Raw genomic sequence first — 24,562 nt, forward strand, 5'->3', positions numbered from 1 at the left:
GTAAGTGGGGAAATCTGAATACGTTCTAGTTGGTATTAACGCCAGTATCCTGGAAATGTAGACCACATCATAGCATACATTACACTGTTTTACTCAGTCTCTTAGCCTGATTAGACCAATTTTTTTTTCTAGAATTAATAAAAGGTCTGCCCTCACATGGGTTTCAAGTTTGAATTTATGCTACTTAATTGGTTTGGGAGCTCTCAAGCAGAAGAATCGATCTAAAATCAGTCTGAGACTAGTAATGTCCTGGGTATCTAGCTTAATAAAACAGAAAATCTCTCTGGAAGTTTGCATCTTCAACCCAGGCAGCAAATGATTCACATGTGTAAGCCCCCCAAAGCATGAGCTCTGATGCAAAATAACAAAGAAATGAAAAAGTAATCCCCCATAAGCAAAAATAACAAGCTTAGATGAGAAGAATTAGACGCCTAAGAAATTCAGGTAAACAATTTATTTTAAAAAAATTAAAAGAAAGGTATCTACATTATTTAAAAGAATTTACAAAATTAAAAATATGAAAAAGCAACAAAAACTAAGGAATCATCAGTCATAAAAAATAAATTTTAAATATAATTAAACACTAGTTTGGATACAGAGAAAGAGAAAACTGGCAAACTAGGAAAATAGAACCAGAGAAATAAACCGGAATAAAGAGATGAAAAGAGATGAAGAGGGATTAAAACACCTGGAAAATTGAGTAGGGTAAAACTTTGTCAATTAGAAGAGAAGTAAAAAAAGGGGGAAGAACAAAACGGAAAGAGTTAATGACAGGATTTTCCAAAAAGGATGAAATATATGAATCCTGTGATTCATAGAATTAAAAGAGTCCAAACAGCAGAATTGTGTCTGGAGACCACCAAAGCAAAAGTAAGATCTTAAAAGCAGCCAGGGGTCAGGAGAGCAGGGAATCAACTTAAAGCATAAAAGTAATTAAAAGTGACAACAAAGATATGAGAAAGCAAAGAATTTAAATTTTACAAACAACTATCTATATTTCAAAAAAAAAATGAGAGTGAATATGACCCAGAAGTTGCACTTTGGGGCCTTTGTTCCAGAGAAATATACGTTCACATGAAATCGTACGTGAACATTCAGAATAATTCATCATAACACGAAACTAGAAGCTACACAAATGCTCTTCAGTGTGTAAATGGTTCAACAGACTGCCATGTTAATGCTACGGAACACGACTAAGCAACACAAAGAAATGTGCCAGTGATGCATGCGTGCATGCTAAGGCGCTTTAGTCATGTCCAACCCTGAGGCCCCATGGACTGTAGCCCACCAGTCTCCACTGTCTAAGGGATTCACTAGGCAAGAATACTGGACTGGGTTTCCATACCCTCCTCCAGGGAATCTTCCTGGCCTAGAGATCAAACAACATAAAAAATCAAAATTGGAATAAAAGAATGTTTAGAAAAAAATTAATTTACCCCTAATACATCTTCAGTGAAGGACCCTCTAGTGGACATGTTTCAATACAAAGAAAAATTGTCTCGTGAGGGAAAAAAGGAATTGTGAACAAGGAAGCTTCAATTCAAATGTCAACAAACACTGACCATTTAAAAGGGTAACAATAGCTACCTGGTTTTGAGTGATATAATAACAAAGTTGAAATAAACCACTAAAATAACCATAAGATGAAAAAGATTTACCCAAGATAAAATGTTTAAGGTCCATATGTCACTCAGGAGGAACATAGAGATGTCAACTTATTTTAAACTTTCGATCATGCATGTTACTATTTTAGAGATGGCTCAGATGGTAAAGAATCCACCTACAATATGGGAGACCTGGGTTCTATCCCTGGGATGGGAAGATCCCCTGGAGGGGAGCATGGCAACCCACTCCAGCATTCTTGCCTGGAGAATCCCATGGACAGAGGAACCTGGCAGGCTACAGTCCATAGGGTCACAAAGAGTCAGACACAACTGAGTGACTAACACTTTCACTTTCCACCACTAGGGAAAAAAAAGAACATATCAAAATAAGATAGGAAAGCAGGAGTAGAAAGAACAAAATAAGGTGGTAGAAATAAACCCCCCAAATTCTCAATGACTGTAAATGGAATAAATTTTCCAGTTAAAGATTTGAGATCATCAGATTAGATTATCCTGAAAAATAAAAATAAGAAAATAAACTCCAGCTACAGTCTCTTTATGGAGAAGGCAATGGCACCCCACTCCAGTACTTTTTCCTGGAAAATCCCATGGACGGAGGGGCCTGGTAGGCTGCAGTGCATGGGGTCATGAAGAGTCGGACACGACTGAGTGACTTCACTTTCACTTTTCACTTTCATGCACTGGAAAAGGAAATGGCAACCCACTCCAGTGTTCTTGCCTGGAGAATCCCAGGGACGGGGAGCCTGGTGGGCTGCCGTCTATGGGGTCGCACAGAGTCGGACACGACTGAAGCGACTTAGCAGCAACAGTCTCTTTATAGAATTTTCAACTGGAACATAAAGACACTGAAAGTTTGAAAGGAAAAGGAAAATATTAATCAAAAGCCAGTGCATTCATATTAAGATTAAACAGTGGAGATTCAAGACAGACCTTAAGACAATCAGTATCATTTTTATCAGGTGAAACAATAAATGTGCATTAATAAGACAAATCATGGTGGAGCTATTTGATGGAATACTATATAATCACTAAAGTCAGTGGACTAGAACAACATACAGCAATTGTATGGAAGAAAAAAATCAAATTGCATTAGAATAGACCATCCATGATATGTTTAATATAAAGTTTAAAAACAAGTAACAATATTTTTTCTCAGCTTTCTACATTCCTGGTGATATTTGGCTTCCCTGGTAACTTTTTGCCTATGGAAACTGCAAAACCAAAGACTCATCCTTTTATCCAGATCTCTCCCAGAATGGGTGACAAAAGTTCTTGCCTAGTCCACGGCTGAGTCAACTACACTAACAAAAGGACTATGAACCCCAATATTAGCTGCTGCTGCTGCTGCTAAGTCGCTTCAGTGGTGTCCGACTCTGTGCGTCATTTTAAGTGGACAGTAAATGTTGGAAATAACCGTTCCCTTGGAGCAATTTCAGCTAGCATCTGTGCCCGAGGAGAAAAGGATAAAAGAAATTCTTCTGGAAAAAACATGGTGTCCAAAAGGTGAGGTCATAAATAGCACGCTCAGCAAATAATAGAAAATTCAAGCTGGAGTTTTACCAGCACTGGACCATTCACTTCTATTCACTTCTACCTCCTCAGATAAAATCAGTATGGCTTATCAAGTAGCATATGAATTTAAATAAATAGAGATCTTACATAAAATGTAGATTTTAAAAAATGTTTTTTGATTAGGGAATGAGTATAAAATACTAGCTGAGAGCAGTGCATGTCCCAGGTTATACTTCTCAGTGCTAAAGCGTCTTCCTTGCAACCCGCTGATTCGGTACACAGTGCGTTTCCTGAGCTTTGCTGAATCAGCACCCTCGTGTCCAAAATGCTCATTCACATTTCACTGCAAAGTCCTGGGAACAGTGGACACATAGAGTCACAGCCAGTTTAAAGCAAACTGGAAAGCAAGACCACACATCTTCTGATCGTTATGAAAAAACAGAATCTTGGTCCCCAGGATCTAGAGAAATAATAGATCATCTACATTCAGGATGTGTGCCTGGAAGCCAGGAGCTCCTCACTGGAGTCCATGTGTCAGGAGCCCTCTTGCCATCAGAGGCGATATTGCCCTCATCTGAGAGGCTGACGGCTGCATTTGATCAAGGGCACAAGGGGCCTCCGATCTTCCAGGATGATTCACATGCCGGGGGCTCATCTCTTTGCCATTGGTAATTCCAGCCTGTTTCACATTTGAATATGACAACTCCATTCCATAATTAGAAGGAGAGATTAGAGTGAATCAAGGGTTTATGATTAATAATAACTTCATCTGGGCTATTAGGTCTGTATTTTCTTTGGCTGTTACTAAAATACATTTCAGTGGAGAAGAATCTGGCTGCAGCTTTGTCTGCCTAACCCTACCCTACCCCCAAACCCTAACCTTCCCTCTATACATTCTCTATCTTGCTTTAAATATCACTGTGGAAATGAAATGCTATACAAGAGATTTTTTTGAACTGTAGGTTCAACAAGGAATCCCCTAATTCCTATCTCCCAAGGAATATTAAGTAATTGCTTTATTTAAGCAGTAGCCTGACCGACAGAGGATCCTGGGAATCAACAAGTACCAGACAGATTCATGTATTTCCACCCTCCTCCTTCTGTGCTTCTGCTTTCTGTTAAAGCTGTCACTACCCACTCAGTCTCTCAGATCCAGAGTCTGTCTCTCGCCTGAGCCCATCTTTCTCTTCCTCCCCAACATCAGTCAAGCTCCAAGTGCCAAAGATTTCTACTGGTGTCTTCTGCCCCATACCTCCTCCCCAGCCTTCCTTCTTTCCCTCATCTCATTTCTGAACTATTACAAAAGCCTGCTCAGCACTTCCTTCTAGAGTCCTCTTAAATTCTAATTCTATATGACTAAGAGTAAACCATCTGTGATTCAAGCCTGCTCACACCACTTTCCTTGGAAAAATCCTTCTGTGGTTTCTACTGCCCACACTTTCAAGTATAAACATTTTAGATAAACAGGGATAGGCATTTACAAATGGCCCTGCCAACTGCCCCAGACCCATCCTCTAGATCTTTCATTTTCTACTTTTATCAAAACAAATCTTTCCTGATATTATCAATTTAACTGGGATTTCGCTCTCTCCGGGGCCCTTCTCCCTGGGACTCCCACCTGGCACTGGCTGTTTTCCAGACTCCTCTCATCTTTCAACACAAGTCGACAGCCTCCTGTCCTCCAAGAATGCTTCGATAGCTATCTAAGCTGGGTAAAGCATCCCCATAACAGATAGGAGAATGTACCTGTAGCACCAGCGTGATTCTCCCTCGGCAAAGCCAAATCACCGTTATAGAGTCCAAGGCCATACACTAGGCCAGTAAATCGAAATGAGTTGTTGAGGCAAGGAATAGTGACTTTACTCAGAAAGCTAGCAGACTGAGAAGATGATGGACTAGTGTCCCAAAGAACCATGATGCCCAAGTTAGAATCCAAGCTTCTTTTTTACTAAAAGGGGAGAGGTTGCAGTTGGTTGGGGCAAACTTCTTGGGGTCAGAATATTTGTTCTTGCAGTTGTCCACAGAGGTCAGGTCATGATGTTCCCATTCATCTTCAACAAGATGAATGTTAGTCTCTGTTCTGCAACTTTTTATCTCTATGTGAATAGGAACAGGCTTCCCCAATGACTCAATAGGTAAAGAACCTGCCTGCAATGCAGGAGATGCAAGACACCCAAGTTCAACCCCAGGTTTGGAAAGAGCCCCTGGAGGAGGAAATGGCAACCCACTCCAGTATTCTTGTCTGAAAAATCCCATGGACAGAGGAGCCTGGCAGGCTACGGTCCATGAGGTCTCTAAAAGTCAGACAGGACTGGGCATGCATCCACCCTCATGAATGAGAAAATGTTACACTCTGAGCCTTGTGAATGGGCTATCCTGCATGTTTCAGGCTATGGGCAACATTCTTGCAGCAAAAGCAATAGCATACAAAGGTTAAAGTAAAAGGAAGGTTCAATATGAAGTCAGATTCATTCTTCCCTGTTAGATTACATGGAAACAATCTATTGAAATGATTTCCTGCAGTGTAAATTTTGCATCTTGTTCATCCCAGTGACTAGCATGATTAGGGAGAATGACAGGTTGTGAATAAATACATGCCCAGCATTCTTCTACACCTATTCATGTGTGATTTCTTATTTGCTTAAAAGGCTAATTACCTGCTGATCAGGTTCTCCCAGTCCATGCGTGGGAAACACTAAGAGGAATTCGAATTTCCCGTGGAAAGCAACATGGACTCTCGGCCTCCCCCATGCCTCTCACATTTCAGTATCTCAAAGCAAGTTGAGGCGGACAAGGGAAGAAAACAGCTGAAATGAAAATGGTTAAGTTAATTAATTGCGAGCTTGCTTGTAGGACCAGCTCGTTTATTTAATCAGTTGCCTAGTAACCCTGCCTGCGTATGAGGTAAATCTGATCATCCTGCCTCTGAGCAAGTCATGGGCCAGTCTGTCTACCAGCCACCAGCACTCCCTTCCTGCTTTCACAGGTTCGAGTTGGAAACACCAAATTCGCCCCCTGCCCAAGAGCAGGGAGCTTGTGAGGTGTAAACAATATTTCCCCTCTCCACCTCTGTGCTCTGTCTCCCTCTACAGATTCTGCAGCTGAGGGACCAAGGTCTTTGCATCATCATGACCTTCACCTGGCGAATCAGAGGACAAGTAAAAGGACTTACATCTGCCTTCCTTCTAGAGCAACCTGCAGACCAGGTGCCAGACGCGCAGCCCAGCTCTCGAAACTATCACCACTTCTGTTCCCACATCGATAAACAAGTCATGTTTCCACACAACAGCGCATGTTAGGGCCTCTGCCCAGAGCAGAACTGAGAGGCCCCGGCAAAGAGCAGGCTTTGGGCTGTTGGTTTCATGTCTGTGAGCTTTTCTGAGGGACCTTAAGTGGGAAGAGAGAATAAATGCTGAGTGTAATCACGAAAGACCAGCTCAAGACAAACTGTGCAGTTTGCTTTCCTGGCTGGGAAAAAAAAAATAATAACTCACATACTGACAGGCAAGAGAGTGCCGAGGACTCTTTTGGTGCTAGATTTATTGGAGGATTTGACAAGGATTTGCTTGCAGTTTTTCACCCCCTTATGCTATTCTCTTTGCAGGTTGTTTTGAACGTCTCTCCTCCATCTTTATCCCGAGCCATCCTTGTTCTTCGGCCAAATAAAAAGGAAACATCAATGCAATAAAGACCCATGTTTCTGCTTCGACACACCATGACCACATTCTTATACTATTACGAGGTGGGCTTTTTTTTTTCCTTCTATTTGTCAGTCTCTGTGGATAAAAGACTCCATCTTCCATAAAGAATTCCCACCAGAAATCTTTATAAACCCTCCATCAGAGAGACACTCTGCCATCGTGCTGTGCAAAAGCTAATCTAATTAAGACAGGATCTGCTAAATTTAATAGCCTGCTATGAATTTTTACAGACATCTGGTAGCTGGAAGTTGGAGCAGCTCTAACATATAAAATTCACATTGTCCAGATGACCAATAGAGGGTCAACTCTTTCCCTTCTTTGGGGAGCTAATATTATTTTGGTATGGATGTGGTTTTCAAACCATGATATCCTTACAGGTAAATGCGCTGGAAAGGACACTGAGGAGAGAAACTTCTAAATCTCTATTTTCCATCTGCAAAATGAAGGCAATGATATATCCATCCTGAGGTTCGTTTATGGATAAATTTGAAAATGTATACACGGGGCCCACTTCACGGGCAGCCCAAACAATGTACTGTGTTAGCAGACCCCTGGCTTGATGTGATACTCTGCTGTTTTCTCTTGAAATTCTTCATTTTTGAACAAGGGGACCTGAATACTTTACTTTACACTGGGCCCCACAGATTATGTAGTGGATCCTATGTGCATAAAATTCTCTGCATAATGCCTATAAGAATCGCAAAATACTTATTTCAAGGCTTTCTGTGGCGGAGCATACGTGCTCACTTTCGACTTTTTGTGACCCCGTGGACTATAGACCCCCAGGCTCCTCTGTCCATGGAATTCTCCAGGCAAGAATACTAGACCGGGTGGCCATTTCCTCCTCCAGGGGATCTTTCCGAGCCAGGGATCTAATCTGAGTCTCCTGCATCTCCAGTATTGGCAGGCGATTCTTTACCATTGAGCCACATGGGAAGATCCCCCATACTATCCTCCTGACCAAATTATGAAATTTGAACTATGTAATAGGTTTTCAAGTAGGACAACTCCTTGACCAGCAGTTCTATCTAAGAAGCCCTAACACCACCTCCCCCAACAAGGTCCATATATATTTGTAGAAAATGAAACCATGCTAATGTACAGATTACATTTCATATATGCCTAGATGCTTGTATGAGCAAAAATTACCAATTATACAAAACTCACAGTTGGCAAATTTTCCCTGACCTAGAGAACTAATATCAGGGATTGGTTTCTAGTGGGTAACCTAATTTCCACATCATTTTGTCCTTCTTATTTTTGTTTTGTCTTACCCCATGTATGTTTTACAAAAAAAAAACCTAAAGGGCTTCCCAGGTAGTTCAGCTGGTAAAGAATCCGCCTGCAATGCAGGATACCCTGGTTCCATCCCTGGGTCAGGAGTATCCCCTGGACAAGGGATAGACTACCCACTCCAGGATTCTTAGGCTTCCCTGGTGGCTCAGACAGTACAGAATCTGGCTGCAATGTGGGAGACCTGGACTCAATCCCTGGATTGGGAAGATCCCCTGGAGGATGAAATGGCAACATGTGCCATTATTCTTGCCTGGAGAATCTCCATGGACAGAAGAGCCTGGTGGGCTACAGTCCATGGGGTCACAAAAATTCAGACACAACTGAACGACAAAGCACACAAAAAATTGTAAAACCTAGTTTTGTTTTACTTAGATCCCAATAACCCTATCTATACACATATATAAATATATATTCACTCCTAACTTTTGTTGTTTTAAAAGATACAGCTGGGTAAGTCATTCGTTGTTCAGTCACTCAGTCATGTCCAACTCTGTGCAACCCCAAGGACTGCAGCATGCCAGGCTTCCCTGTCCATCACCAACTCACAGAGCCTACTCAAACTCATGTCCATCGAGTTGGTGGTGCCATCCAACCATCTCATCCTCTGTTGTCCCCTTCTCCTCCTGCCTTCCATCTTTCCCAGCATCAGGGTCTTTTCTAATGAGTCAGTTCTTTGCATCAGGTGGCCAAAGTATTGGAGCTTCAGCTTTAGTATCAATCTTTCCGATGTTTATTCAGGATTGATTTCCTTTAGGATGGACTGGTTTGATCTCCTTGCAGTCCAAGGGACTCTCAAGAGACTTCTTCACCACCACAGTTTAAAAAAAACTGATGCTTTTGAACTGTGGGTAAGGCATAGCTTACTCAAAATCCAACCAACTGCCCAGGAATCTAGAAGCATGAAATCTAGAGTTCCATTCCAGACTCAAAGCCAGTATTTGATACATAATGGGGTTGATGGATGTTCCCTCTACTTCCATTGCATTCCATTGTCCACTTCCCATGGGAAAGAAAGGAAGGGTCTCATGTTCTTTCATTGGAGACTCCACCCACTGAGTCTCCTGGACTCCAGAAGGCACCTGCACTTGGGCAGCTCTCTGTATCACAGGAAAACAAGAAGTCTAGCAACCCACTGAAAATGTATGTTCTGACAATGTTTTGCTTCAGGGCCACTGAAAAACATAGTGCCTAGTAGGCTTTGAAGTGAGAGGTGGAATCCCTGTAGATGAGATTTTTCCGAAGTATCTGAATGAAAGTTTTTCCTAGCCACCTCACCAGAGCGTTGGATGGATGACCTAGTGGGCCTGCATACTCAGTCACGTCCTGTGTTGAGCCCTGACTCTTTGCGACCCCATGGATGGTAGCCTGCCAGGCTCCTCTGTCCATGGAATTTTCCAGGCAAGAATACTGGAGTGGGTTGCCATTTCCTACTCTAGGGGATCTTCCTGACCCAGGATCAAATCTGTCTCTCTTGTGTCTTCTGTCTTGGCAGGCTGATTCTTTGCCACTGAGCCACTGGCAAGCTCCCTGGATGACCTTGGGCAATGACAAAAACATATGGCGCACACACAGTCAGCCTGGGTAATTACCATGTTAATAATTAAACATGTATTCAGCACTTTTGTTGAATTCTATGGATTACCCAGGGGGCTTGTGGACAAAGGTTAAGTTGATTAGCCAATTCTCAAAACGCTAGTGCAAGACATTCCCTACCTCTTTTTGCCCTGAGTTCTAGTGTCTCATGATAAAACCAAGATATCCTCCTAAATGGAGGAATAAAATTCCTTCAGAATCATTGTACTCTATTCCTTTGGGCAATTAGCTTTTAAAGCAAACAAACACAAGAAAACAAACAAGGAGAATAAGAGAACGTTTGCTCACTCTATTATATACGTTTCATAAATTACCTGTCTTTTCTGACAACAGTGCTACATCCAGTACTGGACTCCTTTACTGCTCTGGTCTCGGGCTGTTTCTCTGCTCCAGTCTGTGCGGGACCCTAGAAAACGGCTGCACAAGGGTGGGGAGGCACTTTGAACGAGGGTGCATGGCTGACAGTCAGTGGATATTAGAAAATGAGGGTGGAGGTCATCTCCTGCTTTTCCCAATGCCTCCTGGCTGTGGTTCTGCATGTTTGCAATTCCAGTTTCCAAAAAAATCCTGTGCAGGGCATAAACCATATCTGTTGTTCGAGCTGGAAGTTCCTGGAATTAAGTTGAGATCTCATAAACCTTGACTGTTTATGTGTCTGAGGTGACACCCTGGCATCTGTAACTATTTTGTGCCTCACTTGGCTTCACATTCGCTTTCCTTTCCAGCAGTGCCTGGAACATAGAAAGGGCAGAATAGGTATGTGTTAAGCGAATAAATCAAGAGGAACAGTGGTATTGCTCCCTTGGGTTCTAAGAGGCCCAAGGTACCTTTAACTCCATGCCCCATCTGTTTCAGCCTGTCTCTTACCACTGCTTGTCAGAAAAAAGATAACTACCTTCTTAGAGTCTTGCTAAAGAGACACATGTTGGCTGGTTGAGGTCATAGAGGGGGCAGCATAATGGAACAGTGAAAAGCACAGACATCAAGCCAGATTCGCTGGAAAGGAATCTGCACTCACTACTTACTAACCATACAACCTTGCATAAGTGGCCTAACCTTTCTGTGCCTCATTTTCCTAATCTGTAAAATGGAGATAATAAAGTTCCAATATAACACAAATGTAATAGAATGAAATAGTTAATATTTTAAAGTGCTTAGAATGATGCTAGCACATAAGTACCATATAAATGTTTACTAAATGAATAAAATAAAAAATAATACTAATTCATGAATGACAAATAAGCTTTGGCATCAGAGTGAACATATGTTTACTGGTAAGAGATACCTGAAATCATGTTAGGAGGGAATTCAGAGCTACATTTGGGCTCAGATGAAAAGCAGAACCCTGGTGACTGATGATACCTTCATGGGACTCTGATAGGGGAAAGGGCAAGACATGCCCTATTTCTGCCATCCCTGATATAAGTGTGGTTTTTGCTACGTAATATCTTCCCAAAACCAGGGGAAGTGAATCACAAGAATAGAAAGCTTGAATAAGTATTTTTTGAGAATCATTTCTGTGTAGATATTGTGCTGGATGTTAAAACACAAAGATGAGTAAGATAATCATTGTTTTCAAGCTATTTAGAGACTAGGAGAAGTGGGTCCGTGACTTAGAAGTTAAAACACAGTGTGCAATTGCAGACTGCAAACACAGAGCTTTGAGAGCACAAGAAGAGAACAACTAACACACTCCACCACGGGAGGGGACACAGAACCTCTGGGGGAATCCACATCCTATGAAAGATCATATGCCATTTGAATTGCCCTCTTGTCATAAACAACTATGCTAATGGACAAAATACAGGAAACAGTGGCCTTCAGACAATGGACAACAACCAGCACTGGACTGTGACCCCAGAGAGAAAGAGAACAAGGTGAATCTTCTGACTATTCTAGCCGACTGACCAGAGGCAGATTCAGTTCAAGTCACGGAGAGGACTAGCCCAAACAGAGCTCTGCTGTATGACCAGTGCAGTTCAGTTCAGTTCAGTCGCTCAGTCGTGTCCGACTCCTTGCGACCCCATGAACTGCAGCACACCAGGCCTCCCTGTCCATCACCAACTCCCCGAGTTCACCCAAACTCATGTCCATCGAGTTGGTGATGCCATCCAGCCATCTCATCCTCTGTCATCCCCTTCTCCTCCTGCCCCCAATCCCTCCCAGTATCAGAGTCTTTTCTGATGAATCAACTCTTTGCATGAGCTGCCCAAAGTATTGGAGTTTCAGCTTTAGCACCATTCCTTCCAAAGAACACCCAGGACTGATCTCCTTTAGAATGGACTGGTTGGATCCCCTTGCAGTCCAAGGGACTCTCAAGAGTCTTCTCCAACACCACAGTTCAAAAGCATCAATTCTTTGGCAGTATGGTGGTGTGTAAAAGATAAAGATGGAGTCTAGGTAGCTGAGGAAGCTAGAACTGTGGGATGAAGTATGAGAAAGCAGGCAGTTTCACAGAAAGAAAACTGAGGAGCTCTATTAAGGGCAACCTTGAATTGTGGTCTCAGTACCAATCTGTTCACAAATTGTAAAATACATTCAAGGAAGGAAAAGAAAACATGAATGGGAGGATAAATATGGCTGCTATACTTGAAATATAAAAAAAATATATTGAAATTCTAGAAATAATGTAAAATATCTGAACTAAAAATTCCTTAGTATCAATTTACAACAAATATCTTCAACTTATTAAAGTTTGCCTTCACATTATATTACCACCTTCCACATACAGTGTAAGAATCTTACAACAGTATACTTTCATCCTATCTTTGTGCATTGTTATCACATACTTTACTCCTGAATAGTTTATAAATCCCACAATAAATACAAGGCTATTGCTTTTTAACAGTCATCTTTTAAAGAAATTTAAAAATAAGGAAAGAAGTGCCTTTCATATTTACACACAGGTTTACCATTTGGAGCTCTAAATATTCTTTTTTCCAGGTCCACATATCCATCTGGCAAAATTTCCCTTTTGTTGTATAAGTTCTTTTAACACTTCTTTTAGCATGTCTTCAGAATAAATTCTCTTAGCTCTTGTTGATCCTAAATTTTTTATTTTGTCTGCATATTTAAAAGATACTTTTTCTGGATGTAAAATTTTGGATTGACATTTTATCCCCAGCATTTCAAATATGCCATTTCATTTTCTAATGGCCTTCATGACTTCAAATGAAAAATATGCTACCATTCTTTTCTTTGTTTCTGTGTTCAAATTGTGTCTTGTATCTCTGGCTGCTTTTAAAATTGGTTCTTTATCACATTTTTATTTATCACACATGATTATAATGTGTCTTTTTGTGTTTTTTGTCTTGTGGTTCTTCTGCTTAGGATCCACTGAACATCTTGGATATCTGTTGTTTTAGTTTTCATCAGTTGGAAAATATTTCAGGCATTATGATTTCAAATGATTTTTCTTTGCCCCTACATTTCTTCCACTTTTGGGGAATTCTTTTCTCTGTATATTCATTTTTAATAGTTTCTGTTGCTATGGCTTCAAAGTCTCTGATTATTTTTTTTTAATTGAAGAGTCTAACTTGCTTAGTAATTGATAGAATGATTAAAAAATTAATAAAGCTATAAAATACTTGAAACTATTTTATACTTGATTTTTTTTTTACTTGAAAGACTTTTAAAAAGTTTGCTAGTTGACATTTGTACAATATTCCACACAAAAGCAGAAAACACATTATTTTCAACTGCAAATGAAACATTTACCAGGCTAAATCATGTTCTGAACAAGAAGACAAAGCATAGTGAAGTTTAAAGGTATAAAATATAACCATATTGAAAGTAAGCTGCTACTGCTACTGCTAAGTCACTTCAGTCGTGTCTAACTCTGTGTGACCCATAGACGGCAGCCCACCAGGCTCCCCCGTCCCTGGGATTCTCCAGGCAAGAACACTGGAGTGGGTTGCCATTTCCTTCTCCAATGCATGAAAGTGAAAAGTGAAATTGAAGTCGTTCAGTCATGTCCAACTCTTCTCGACCCCATGGACTGCAGCCTACCAGGCTCCTCCATCCATGGGACTTTCCAGGCAAGACTACTGGAGTGGGTTGCCATTGCCTTCTCCAGAAAGTAAGCTAGAAATCAATAAAAAGCATATTTCTGAAAAAGTACCAAATATAAGAAATGTTTTTTTAAAACTCCCTTAAAAAATTAGAGAACTATTTTAACTAAATGAAAATGAAAACACAACATACCAAAATCTATGGGAAAACAGGTAAAGTATTTAGAGGGAAATTTTATTTTATTAAAACGTTCTATTAGAAACTTACAAATCTATGAAATCTATTATTTAATCTCATATATAAAAAATTAGGAAAGGGGGAGGGGGTAAATAAAACCCCAAATAAGCAGAAGAAAAGAAATAATAAAGATTAAAATGGAAGGTAATAAGATAGAAAACAGGAAAACTATAGGGGAAAAGATCAATATAATAAGAAACTAGTATTTTTTGAAAGATCAATAAAATTGATAAACTTCCAACAAGAGATTAAGAATGACAAAAAATATTAATATCAAATTAAATAAAGAATACTACTACAGTTTCTACATGCTCTGAAAGCATTATATAGAATTATCATGAAGCATTTCAGCTCAGTTCAGACTCTCAGCCGTGTCCGACTCTTTGGGAACCCATGAACTGCAGCACACCAGGCCTCCCTGTCCATCACCAACTTTTGGAGTTTACTCAAACTCATGTCTGTTGAGTTGGTGATGCCATCCAATCATCTCATCCTCTGTCATCTCCTTCTGCTCCCACCTTCAATCTTTCCCAGCATCAGGGTCTTTTCAAATGAGTCAGTTCTTTGCATCAGGTAGCCAACGGATTGGAGCTTCAACTTCAACATCAATCCTTCCAATGAATATTCAGGACTGATTTCCTTCAGAATGGACTGGTTGGATCTCCTTGCAGTCCAAGGGACCCTCAAGAGTCTTCTCCAACACTGCGGTTCAAAAGCATCAGTTCTTCGGTGCTCAGCTTTCTTTATAGTCCAGCTCTCACATCCATACATGACTACTGGAAAAACCATAGCATTGACTATATGGACCTTTGTTGGCAAAGTAATGTCTCTGCTTTTTAATACGCTGTTTAGGTTGGTTATAACTTTTCTTCCAAGGAGCAAGTGTTTTTTAATTTCATGGCTGAAGTCACAATCTGCAGTGATTTTGGAGCCAAAAAAAAAGAAAGTCTGTCACTGTTTCCATTGTTTCCCGATCTATTTGTCATGAAGTGATGGGACCAGATGGCATGATCTTAGTTTTCTGAATGTTGAGTTTTAAGCCAGCTGTTACACTCTCCTCTTTCACTTTAGTTCTTTATTTTTTAGTTCATTAGTTCTTCACTTTCTGCCATAAGGGTGGTGTCATCTGCATATCTGAGGTTGTTGATATTTCTTCCAGCAATCTTGATTCCAGCTTGCACTTCATCCAGCCCAGCATTTCTCATGATGTACTCTGCCTATAAGTTAAATAAGCAGGGTGACAATATACAGCCTTGAGGTACTCCTTTCCCAATTTGAAACCAATCTGTTGTTCCATGTCCAGTTCTAACTGTTTCTTTCTAATCTGCATACAGATTTCTCAAGAGGCAGGTCATGTGGTCTGGTATTCCCATCTCTTTCAGAATTTTCCACAGTTTATTGTGATCCACACAGTCAAAGGCTTTGGCATAGGCAATAAAGCAGAAATAGATGCTTTTGTGGAACTGTCCTGCTTTTTCAATGATCAAACAGATGTTGGCAATTTGATCTCTGGTTCCTCTGCCTTCTTTAAAACCAGCTTGAGCATCTGGAAATTCACATTTCACGTACTGTTGAAGCCTGGCTTAGAGAATTTTGAGCATTACTTTACTAGTGTGTGAGATGAATAATTTTGTGCAGTAGTTTGAACATTCTTTGGCATTGCCTTTCCTTGGGATTGGAATGAAAATTGACCTTTTCCAGTCCTGTGGCCACTACTGAGTTTTCTAAATTTGCTGGCATATTGTGTACAGTACTTTCATAGCATCATCTTTTAGGATTTGAAATAGCTCAACTGGAATTCCATCATCTCCACTAGCTTTGTTCATAGTGATGCTTCCTAAGGCCCACTCAACTTCATACTCCAGGATGTCTGGCTCTAGGTGAGTGATCATGAAAAATTTAGCACCAAGAAATTTTACAACTTGGATGAAACAAACAAATTCCTAAAAGACACAAATTATGAAAGTTTGTTTATTAAAACAGAAATACATAAGCTAAATAACCCTTTGCCTATTGAAGAAACTGAATTTGTAGTTAAAATTTCCATAAAGAATACTCAGGTCTGGATGACTACAGTGGTGAATTCTACCAAACATTTTAAATTCCACTTGTCTTCTGGAAAACAGAAAAAGCAAAAGTTCCTTCTAGCCCTTTTATGAAACCAGCAGAGTCTTGGTATCAGAACTAGAGGAAGATATTATAAGAAAAGAAAACTGTAGACCAAATTCAAAACACAGAGGCAAAAATATTTAACAAATTTCTAGGAAATTGGACTAAGCAATTAATGAAAAATTAATTCATCATAACCAATTGGGGCTTATTTGAAGAATCAAGAGTTGGACTAACATTAGGAAAAAATCAACTTTATTCACAATATTAACAAGAGAATAAATATATGTTCATTTCAATAGAGGAGCAAAAGAACTTGATAAAATTTAATATCTACTCATTAAAAAAAAAACTCTCAGCAAACTTTAAACTGAGCAATTTCTGGGTTACTATGAAGAGCAGGTAAGTAATGTGAAAGAGAAAATTATCTTAGCTGAAAAGAGAATTCGTTGGTAGATTACATTCAAATCCTGACAGATATAAAAAGCAAAACCTTAAAATCCAGGATTTTAGGAACTACCTTGAGTCAATGCAGAGAAACCTGATGGGCTGCAGTCCATGGGGCCACGAAGAGTCAGACAGGACTGAGCAACTAACACTACTACTATGCTATCTTCACTGTCTCTCTTCTAAAAGTTCCAGCTATCCCTATCCTGATTTCCCTTTGAGTGTGGAGGGTAGAGGCACGATGGAGGTACCTTGGTTGAGGCAGAGTCACTTGTTTTCCAATATCCATTTTCCCTTTCATTGTAGATTCCCCTTGCTTTCACCTTGATCCATTTTCCTTTTCATTGTAGATTCCCCTTGCTTTCACCTTGGCACTTGGCCACTCAGCCGTAGACTAACTACCCTGCTTGCACTGGTACTACAGATTTTCAGACTGGTGGGATTTCAGTGAAAACCACACATGCAAATCCTTGGTCATCTTCTTGGGCAGGCTTGTTTTGCACTTGCTCCTTTCTGTTGGCTGGAACAAGGCAAAGCCACCTGGCTAGCCTGGGTCCCTAGATGACTTGTTGCCTGTTTTGGTTGTTTTTTGTTTTTTCTATAACAGAGACATGAACCTCCTTCTTATGACTCTTTGTTATAGTGCATGCCCAGTATCCTAAATACTGTGACGGTGTAACGTGCATTGGAAAAGCTGTAGAATCTGCAGTCAGAAAAACCCAAGTTCAGAGTGCACACTTTCCACCCACCGAGCATGTGTTCCCAATAGTAGAGTGACAATAAAACTCTTCCAAAGGTTTACACGGTTATGGCTTTACAAGCATTATAGTGTCTGAACCTCGGTATTTATGGCTTATCATTAACTTCATTGGAGGTGGTTTAGTCACAAAGTCAAGTCCGACTCTTTGTGATCCCATGGACTGTAACCCACCAGGCTCTCTGTCCATGGACTTCTCCAGGCAAGAATATGGGAGTAGGTTGCCATTTCCTCCTCCAGGGGATCTTCCCCACTCAGGGATTGAACCTGGGTCGCCTGCATAACAATCAGATTCTTTACCAACTGAGCCACCATTGGCCATACACAAATGCCTACCAAAAGCCCTAGTATCTGGGCCCTTACCTTCCCTCCTCAGTTCTCGGAAAGGAGCAATCACCACCATAAAACTCACGCCAAAAGCTGAGGACCATCCTCACAGGCATGGTGGGAAGTCTTCAGGAGTTCAGCTTTCCTAAGCTTACTTGAAGTGAAGTCGCTCAGTCATGTCTGACTCTTTGTGAGCCCATGAACTGTAGCCTGCCAGGCTCCACAGTCCATGGGATTTTCCAGGCAAGAATACTGGATTGGGTTGCCATTTCCTTCTGGAAGGGATCTTTCCCACCCAGGGATCAAACCCAGCTCTCCCGCACTAGAGGCAGACTCTTTACCGTCTGAGCCACCCATCTCCCATCCATTACTTTGTGGAAGCCACGGTGACAACACCACTCTGTCCTGCTCTCAAATCATGTGCTTTCCCTGAGCTCAAAAAGCTAAAAATTGAAGACAAAACACTACCTCCATGATCCCCCAGATGGAGTTTCTGTGGTTTTAAAACCGTTGATGAGGAAATGCCTGAAAATAACTTCTCAGATGGATCAAGACCAGTGCTATGCAAGTCTTCCATAAACCCCTGGGGATGGTCCCGTCCAAAGAGATCTGTGCTCTGGATGTGCAAATTTCATATCCTCTGCAGAAATCTCAGACACACACTCGGCAACAATATCTCTCCAGATATGATGTACTGTAATGTTTACCCTTTTGAAGGAGTCACTTCTTAGTTTGCTACACAATAAATAAGCCATTTGTTTCACTCAAATCGCTTCACATAATAAAGGACTTGTATAAATTCAGCAGGAGCTCTGTCATCCCGAGGTGACGAGTTGGCATGGAAGAATTTATCTCTACCATCCACCGTATGAAAAGCTGGGGCTGCGCTTTTTCACATGGCAAAAACAGTGAGAAAGTTGCAGTTCTGGCTTGTGAATTTATCAAGAGCTGACTTCATGAAATCTTAATGAACAGATTCAAGCCAAGGCTGTGAATAACTCATTCAGGCAAACAAAGATGCATTAATGCAACATTAAGCCCAAGAAAATATAAACCTATAGGACCTGAAAATTTAGTCACTGCAGGTAAAATTAATAGTATCCTTTTGTGTATGTATATATATTTATATATGTGTATATAAATAAACTTGTATACACATATATACATACATTTGTATGTATATAGAGAGAGACAGAGAGACAATATATCTATTAAATAACATAATTCAGGTACTATGATCTAACATTGTACAATGAAACTTTCAGTAATGATGGACTTACAACTTCAGGTCAAAAGCTGCCCTTAGACTTGCCTTGAAAATTGCTGCCAGCAAGGGAAAATTTGACCTGCCCAAACTTTAGAGAGAATCTCTGAAAATATAATTTAGTATATGAAAGTATAGATGTGTAATATGTTGCAGATGCCCGATTTGTGTTTTTTTTTTTTTTTTTCGTGGCCAGAGATGCAGAGGACCAAACTCGTCTGCCATCTTTGGGTGGTGTCTCTGAGTCAGGCTCTGTAGACACTTATGTCTTCAGGGTCGCCAGGTGGCCCCCACTCATTTCAAATATGCAGCCAGGAATGGCTGAGATCTGGGTGAATTTTCCAGCAAAACTGGGGTGGGGAGAAGGGAAGCATTTTGAGGAGCTTATTTAACCTGAAAGTCAGTTGACAGAGTGAAATTAAAGCACATATTCCTGGGATGAGGCTCAACACGTATTTGTGGGATGCTTTCTTATACGCCCCTCATACCCTACCCCAGCACAGTTTGGAAGGTGGGCAGTTTCACACTCCTTGGAGGTGAGGTTTTGCTCCTACTTGTCTAGTAGATAATAAGCCAGGACATAAACACACACTTTCTCCTGCTGGATCTCCTGCTTTTTCACTAGTACACACGCCTCATGGTCTTTTAGTCCACCTTGTCAAGGATATATGGCTCTTTCCCTCCATATCACCTGCAAAGTGGCAAAGGCCAGAGCTGAGAGTGAAATGGAAAGGCTCTGTCCCCCAGGAATTCATCTGAATTGCAAGCGAGATTGGACTAGGGCAGGTTTCCTTGCTGCATCCATATGCATCCGGCTGGCACGACTCCTTTCTTAATGCTGCTCACATACCCAATTGAAATCAGTCTAAGCAGCTAGCTAGCACAATCTTCTTCTTAAATAAAAGTGCTTCACACTCAGAACATCCCAGAATGACAGAAAATGGACACAGAGCCACAGAGGTACCAACTGGACTATTTGAGCTAATGGTAGCTTTATCTCCCTATAAATATTTTATTATTAATTCTTTAAGCCATTAACATGAAACTCTTTACAATATTTTCATTTGGGAGGACTTGGTAAAATCATCTACTCATCAGGTCATAGAACTGGAAGAATCTGTATGACAAATAAAAGTGATCGTATTTTGGTCGCGTGTGGTTAATTTTTCTTAGATAAAACACCAAGGAACCCAATATGGAAATGTCACAATTGCCTCCGAGTGAAAAACTCAATTTGAATATTTATGTCCATGAGGCATTCCCCAAAAATGTTTAATAAAGACAGAAAGATTGAGTCGTTGGTGTATTTTAATTTACAAAACAAAGAACATCTCAGAAATGTGATTTAGTTATTTTATTACAGACTTTAATTTCTTATTCATGCATCTTATTTTCTGTAACCCAAACAACAAGACATGTGTTACAAAGTGTCAGCATTGTCACAATTCATATCCTTTATAGTAAAACGTTGGCTATCTTGTGCACAGCCAAGCTGGGAGTCCATCAGTAATGAGGGTGTGTGTATATTCATGTACATGTGTGAAAGAGAGAGGATATTTTTATCAGTCAAGGTAAAAATAAATGAAATGGGTAACACTGCAGAAAAAATTGAATTTTCCCAGCATAGTGGCACTACCCACTATTTTCTTGTTTAAAGTACTTGTTATCTCTTATTGTTGTTGTTTTGAACTGTGGTGTTGGAGAAGACTCTTGAGAGTCCCTTGGACTGCAAGGAGATCCAACCAGTCCATCCTAAGGAGATCAGTCCTGGGTGTTCATTGGAAGGACTGATGTTGAAGCTGAAACTCCAATACTTCGGCCAGCTGATGCAAAGAGCTGACTCACTTGAAAAGACTCTGATGCTGGGAAAGATTGAGAGCAGGAGGAAAAGGAATGACCGAGGATGAGATGGTTGGATGGCATCACCGACTCAATGGACAATAGTTTGGGTAGGCTCCTGGAGTTGGTGAAGGACCGGGAGGCCTGGTGTGCTGCAGTTCATGGGGTCGAAAAGAGTTGGACATGACTGAGCGACTGAACTGAACTGAACTGAATTGTTGTTCAGTTGCTAAGTTGTGTCTGACTCTTTGTGATCCCATGGACTGCAGCACGCCAGTCCTCCCGGTCCTTCACTATCTCCGAGAGTTTGCTCAAACTCATGTCCATTGAGTTGGTGAGGCTATCCAACCATCTCATCCTCTGCCACCCTCTTCTCCTTTTGCCTTCAATCTTTCCCAGCATGAAGGTCTTTTCCACCTCTATCCCTAAGTAGGATGTATGCTCTGTGAAAACAGAAGCCTTGTCTCTCTCATTCACTGTTTCCCATCACTCAAATCAGTACTCACTTCTTCACAGATGCTCAGTCAACCAGAAGCATGAAAGAATGGGCGAGCTCTCTCAGAAGTTCAATGTGTACAGACACAGGAGAAAATTATACCACAAGAATTCAGGCCCCAAGTGGCCCATGTAAACACACTCACAGGTTTTTTTAGTTAGGTCATTACCTAGTTGATTCATTAAGTAAGCTTAACTGTGGCGAAATACACCTAAGATTTACGACTATAGCCGTTTTGAAGTGCAGAGTTCAGGGCCATTAAGTACATTCACCATCCATGAATGTACTTGTGTTGTGTTGATGTTGAATGTTATGGTTGTTGTATAATTATCACCACCATTCGTCTTCAGAACTCTTTCATCTTGCAAAACTGAAACTCTGTACCCATTAAACGACTCCCTATGCCTCCTTCCCCAAGCCCCCAGCAACCCCTCACTCTACTTTCTGTCTCTATGAGTTTGATTCATCTAGGTGCCTCATATAAGTAGAATATACAGTATTGTCTCCTGTAACCAGCTCCTTTCACTTACCATGATATCCTCAAGGTTCATCAATATCACAGCACGTCTCAGAAATGTCCTCCCTTTTTAGGCTGAATAGTATTCCATTTTGTGACATTCATATATTTTGTTTATTCATTCATCCATCAGTGGACACTGGGGTCACACTGGATTCTGATGGCACCTTCTTCTTTGTTTTGTGTGTTTAGGGTTCTGTTGTTTTATTTTGTTTTATTCCTTTTGAATGTATTTAGATAGGGCATGTCTTCTCCAAGTCTTCAGCCCTCACCCCCTCTCTTCCCTTGACTTCAGCCAGTGTTACCACTTACTCAGTGAGTCCATGCCTTTCAACAAAGACTAAATATTCCACTTGTTAAAGGGGCAATAGGAATAATCCATGTTATAAGTCAACAGTTAAACCAGAGAAGGATTTCTAACTAACTTCTTGCTAATTTTGGCAAGAGGATAAGAAAAATGTCCACTCCTTAAGCTAAGTCTTTTTTTTTTTAAGTTGATTCAACTCAATAACAGTTATCAATTACTCATAGCAGATAATGCAAGACAAAAATTTAATTTTGAATGGGAATCACTTAACTACTTAAAACCACAAGCCATGAACCCTAAAACAGCCATTCATACATAACATCATTGAAAGGGATTCAAAATTTAAATGGAGTGATTTTTATATCCATAGTTTATATACAGAATCAAAGGAAGAGTAGAATGTTACAACTGCCAATGCCTTTCTAAGTTCTTTAATCAAATTTTCTCCTTCCCTCCCTTCTTCCCTCACTTTCTTCCTTCCATCCTCCTTTCCTTCCTTCCTTCCCTCTTTCCTTCTTCCTAACAATGAAACAAGGAAGATATTGCTCTTGCTCTCATCGCATAGATGTCATCACCCACAGAGGTAAACACGTTGCCTGTGTCTGAGATGGCATGGCCAGCTAGTGGCAGAGCCAATTCCAATACACACAGTCTGGCTGGCAATTACTGCCCAAGTTTGAATCCATAGTTTGAGGGATTGCTCTCTGATTTCTAAATCCTGAATTATTCCATACTGTTCTGACCACTGACATGTCTGTCCCTGGGGGAAACTCTGGCAGGAATCAGGTAGACTGCCAGAACTCCCTTCATTCATTCAGTGCATTTTTATTGAGAACCTATCATTTGTGAGACTTTGTACTAGCTGTGTGGATACAAGCAGAGAAACCAATACAGCTTTGACCCTTGTGACATTCAGAATCTCTAGAGGAGAAAATATTGAGCACATAGTACTCAAAATACTATTGTATTTCAACATGGAAATAATAATAGTGATGACGATATAACAGCAAAGAGCAGGGGAATCTACATATGCCCATATGTGGGTGTGTGGTTCTTCTCAAACAAAGACAATTAGTATGAAGTGTCTGACAATGAGCATGAAGTATCCTGGTGGGGGGCATTCATTCATTCATTCATTCCATTTATAGACAGTCAGAATCTATCACTCAAAACTTTATGAGCACCTAGTATGTGTCTGCACGGTGCCAGGCACTAGGCCTAGAATGATCAATAAGACAGGCATGGTCCTTTACTGTAGAGTTTGCAACTTATTGGGGAAACATAAAAAAACACAAATAAAGGAATATATAAAATATTGACAAATACTGTTCACATTCCGAAGGAAACCAAACAGGGGTAACATAGATAATGATGTAGTGGGGGAACCACTTCAAATAAGATAGTTGATAAAGCTTCTTTGAGATGGTAATATTTCAATGGAGTCTGAAAATATGAGAAAGAGCTGGCTGTACATGAAATGGAGGGAAGAGAATAGTGGCTAAAAGGAACAGCTTGAGCAAAGTCAGGCTTCTAGGCCTTGGCAATAAGTTCAGGGGCTTCTTCTTTCATTCTTTCACCCTCTCTCTGTCTCTTCATCCCTTCCTTCATTCCTTCCTTTCTCTTTTTTGACATAATTGGACAAGATCTGATTTCCATTAAGAAGATGCTCTTGTTGCCATGTGAAGTATGGATTGAAAAAATAAAGTAAAAGTGTTAGTCACTCAGTCATGTCTGACTCTTTGAAATACCATGGACTGTAGCCTACCAGGCTCCTCTTGTCCCTGGAATTCTCCAGGCAAGAATACTGCAGTGGGTTGCCATTCCCTTCTCCAGGGAATCTTCCTGACCCAGGGATCAACCCAGGTCTCCTGCACTGCAGGCAGATTCTTTACTGCAGAATGATTCATCTGAAACACCAGGGAAGCCCAAAGTATGGATTCAGTCACTTAGTCATGTCTGACTCTTTGCGACCCCCTAGACTGCAGCACACCAGACTTCCCTGTCCATCACCAACTCCTGGAGCTTGCTCAAACTCATATCCATTGAGTCAGTGATGACATCCAACCATGTCTTCCTCTGTTGTCTCCTCCACCTGCCTTCAATCTTTCTCAGCACCACAGTCTTTTCCAAGGAGTCAGTTCTATGAATCAGGTGGCCAAAGTATTGGAACTTCAGCTTCAGCATCAGTCCTTCCAATGAATATTCAGGACTGATTTCCTTTAGGATGGACTGGTTGGATCTTCTTGCAGTCCATGGAACTCTCAAGAGTCTTCTCCAACATCATAGTTCAAAAGCATCAGTTCTTCAGCCCTCAGCGTTCTTTATAGTCCAACTGTCACATCCATACATGACTACTGGAAAATCATAACTTTGACTAGATGGACTTTGTTGGCAAAGTAATATCCCTGCTTTTTAATATGCTGCCTAGGTTGGTCATAGCTTTTCTCCCAAGGAGCAAGCACCTTTTAATTTCTTGGCTGCAGTCACCATCTGCAGTGATTTTGGAGCCCAAAAAGAAATAAAG

This window comes from Bos javanicus, chromosome 9, assembly GCF_032452875.1.
Source record: "Bos javanicus breed banteng chromosome 9, ARS-OSU_banteng_1.0, whole genome shotgun sequence".
Lineage (NCBI taxonomy): Eukaryota > Metazoa > Chordata > Mammalia > Artiodactyla > Bovidae > Bos > Bos javanicus.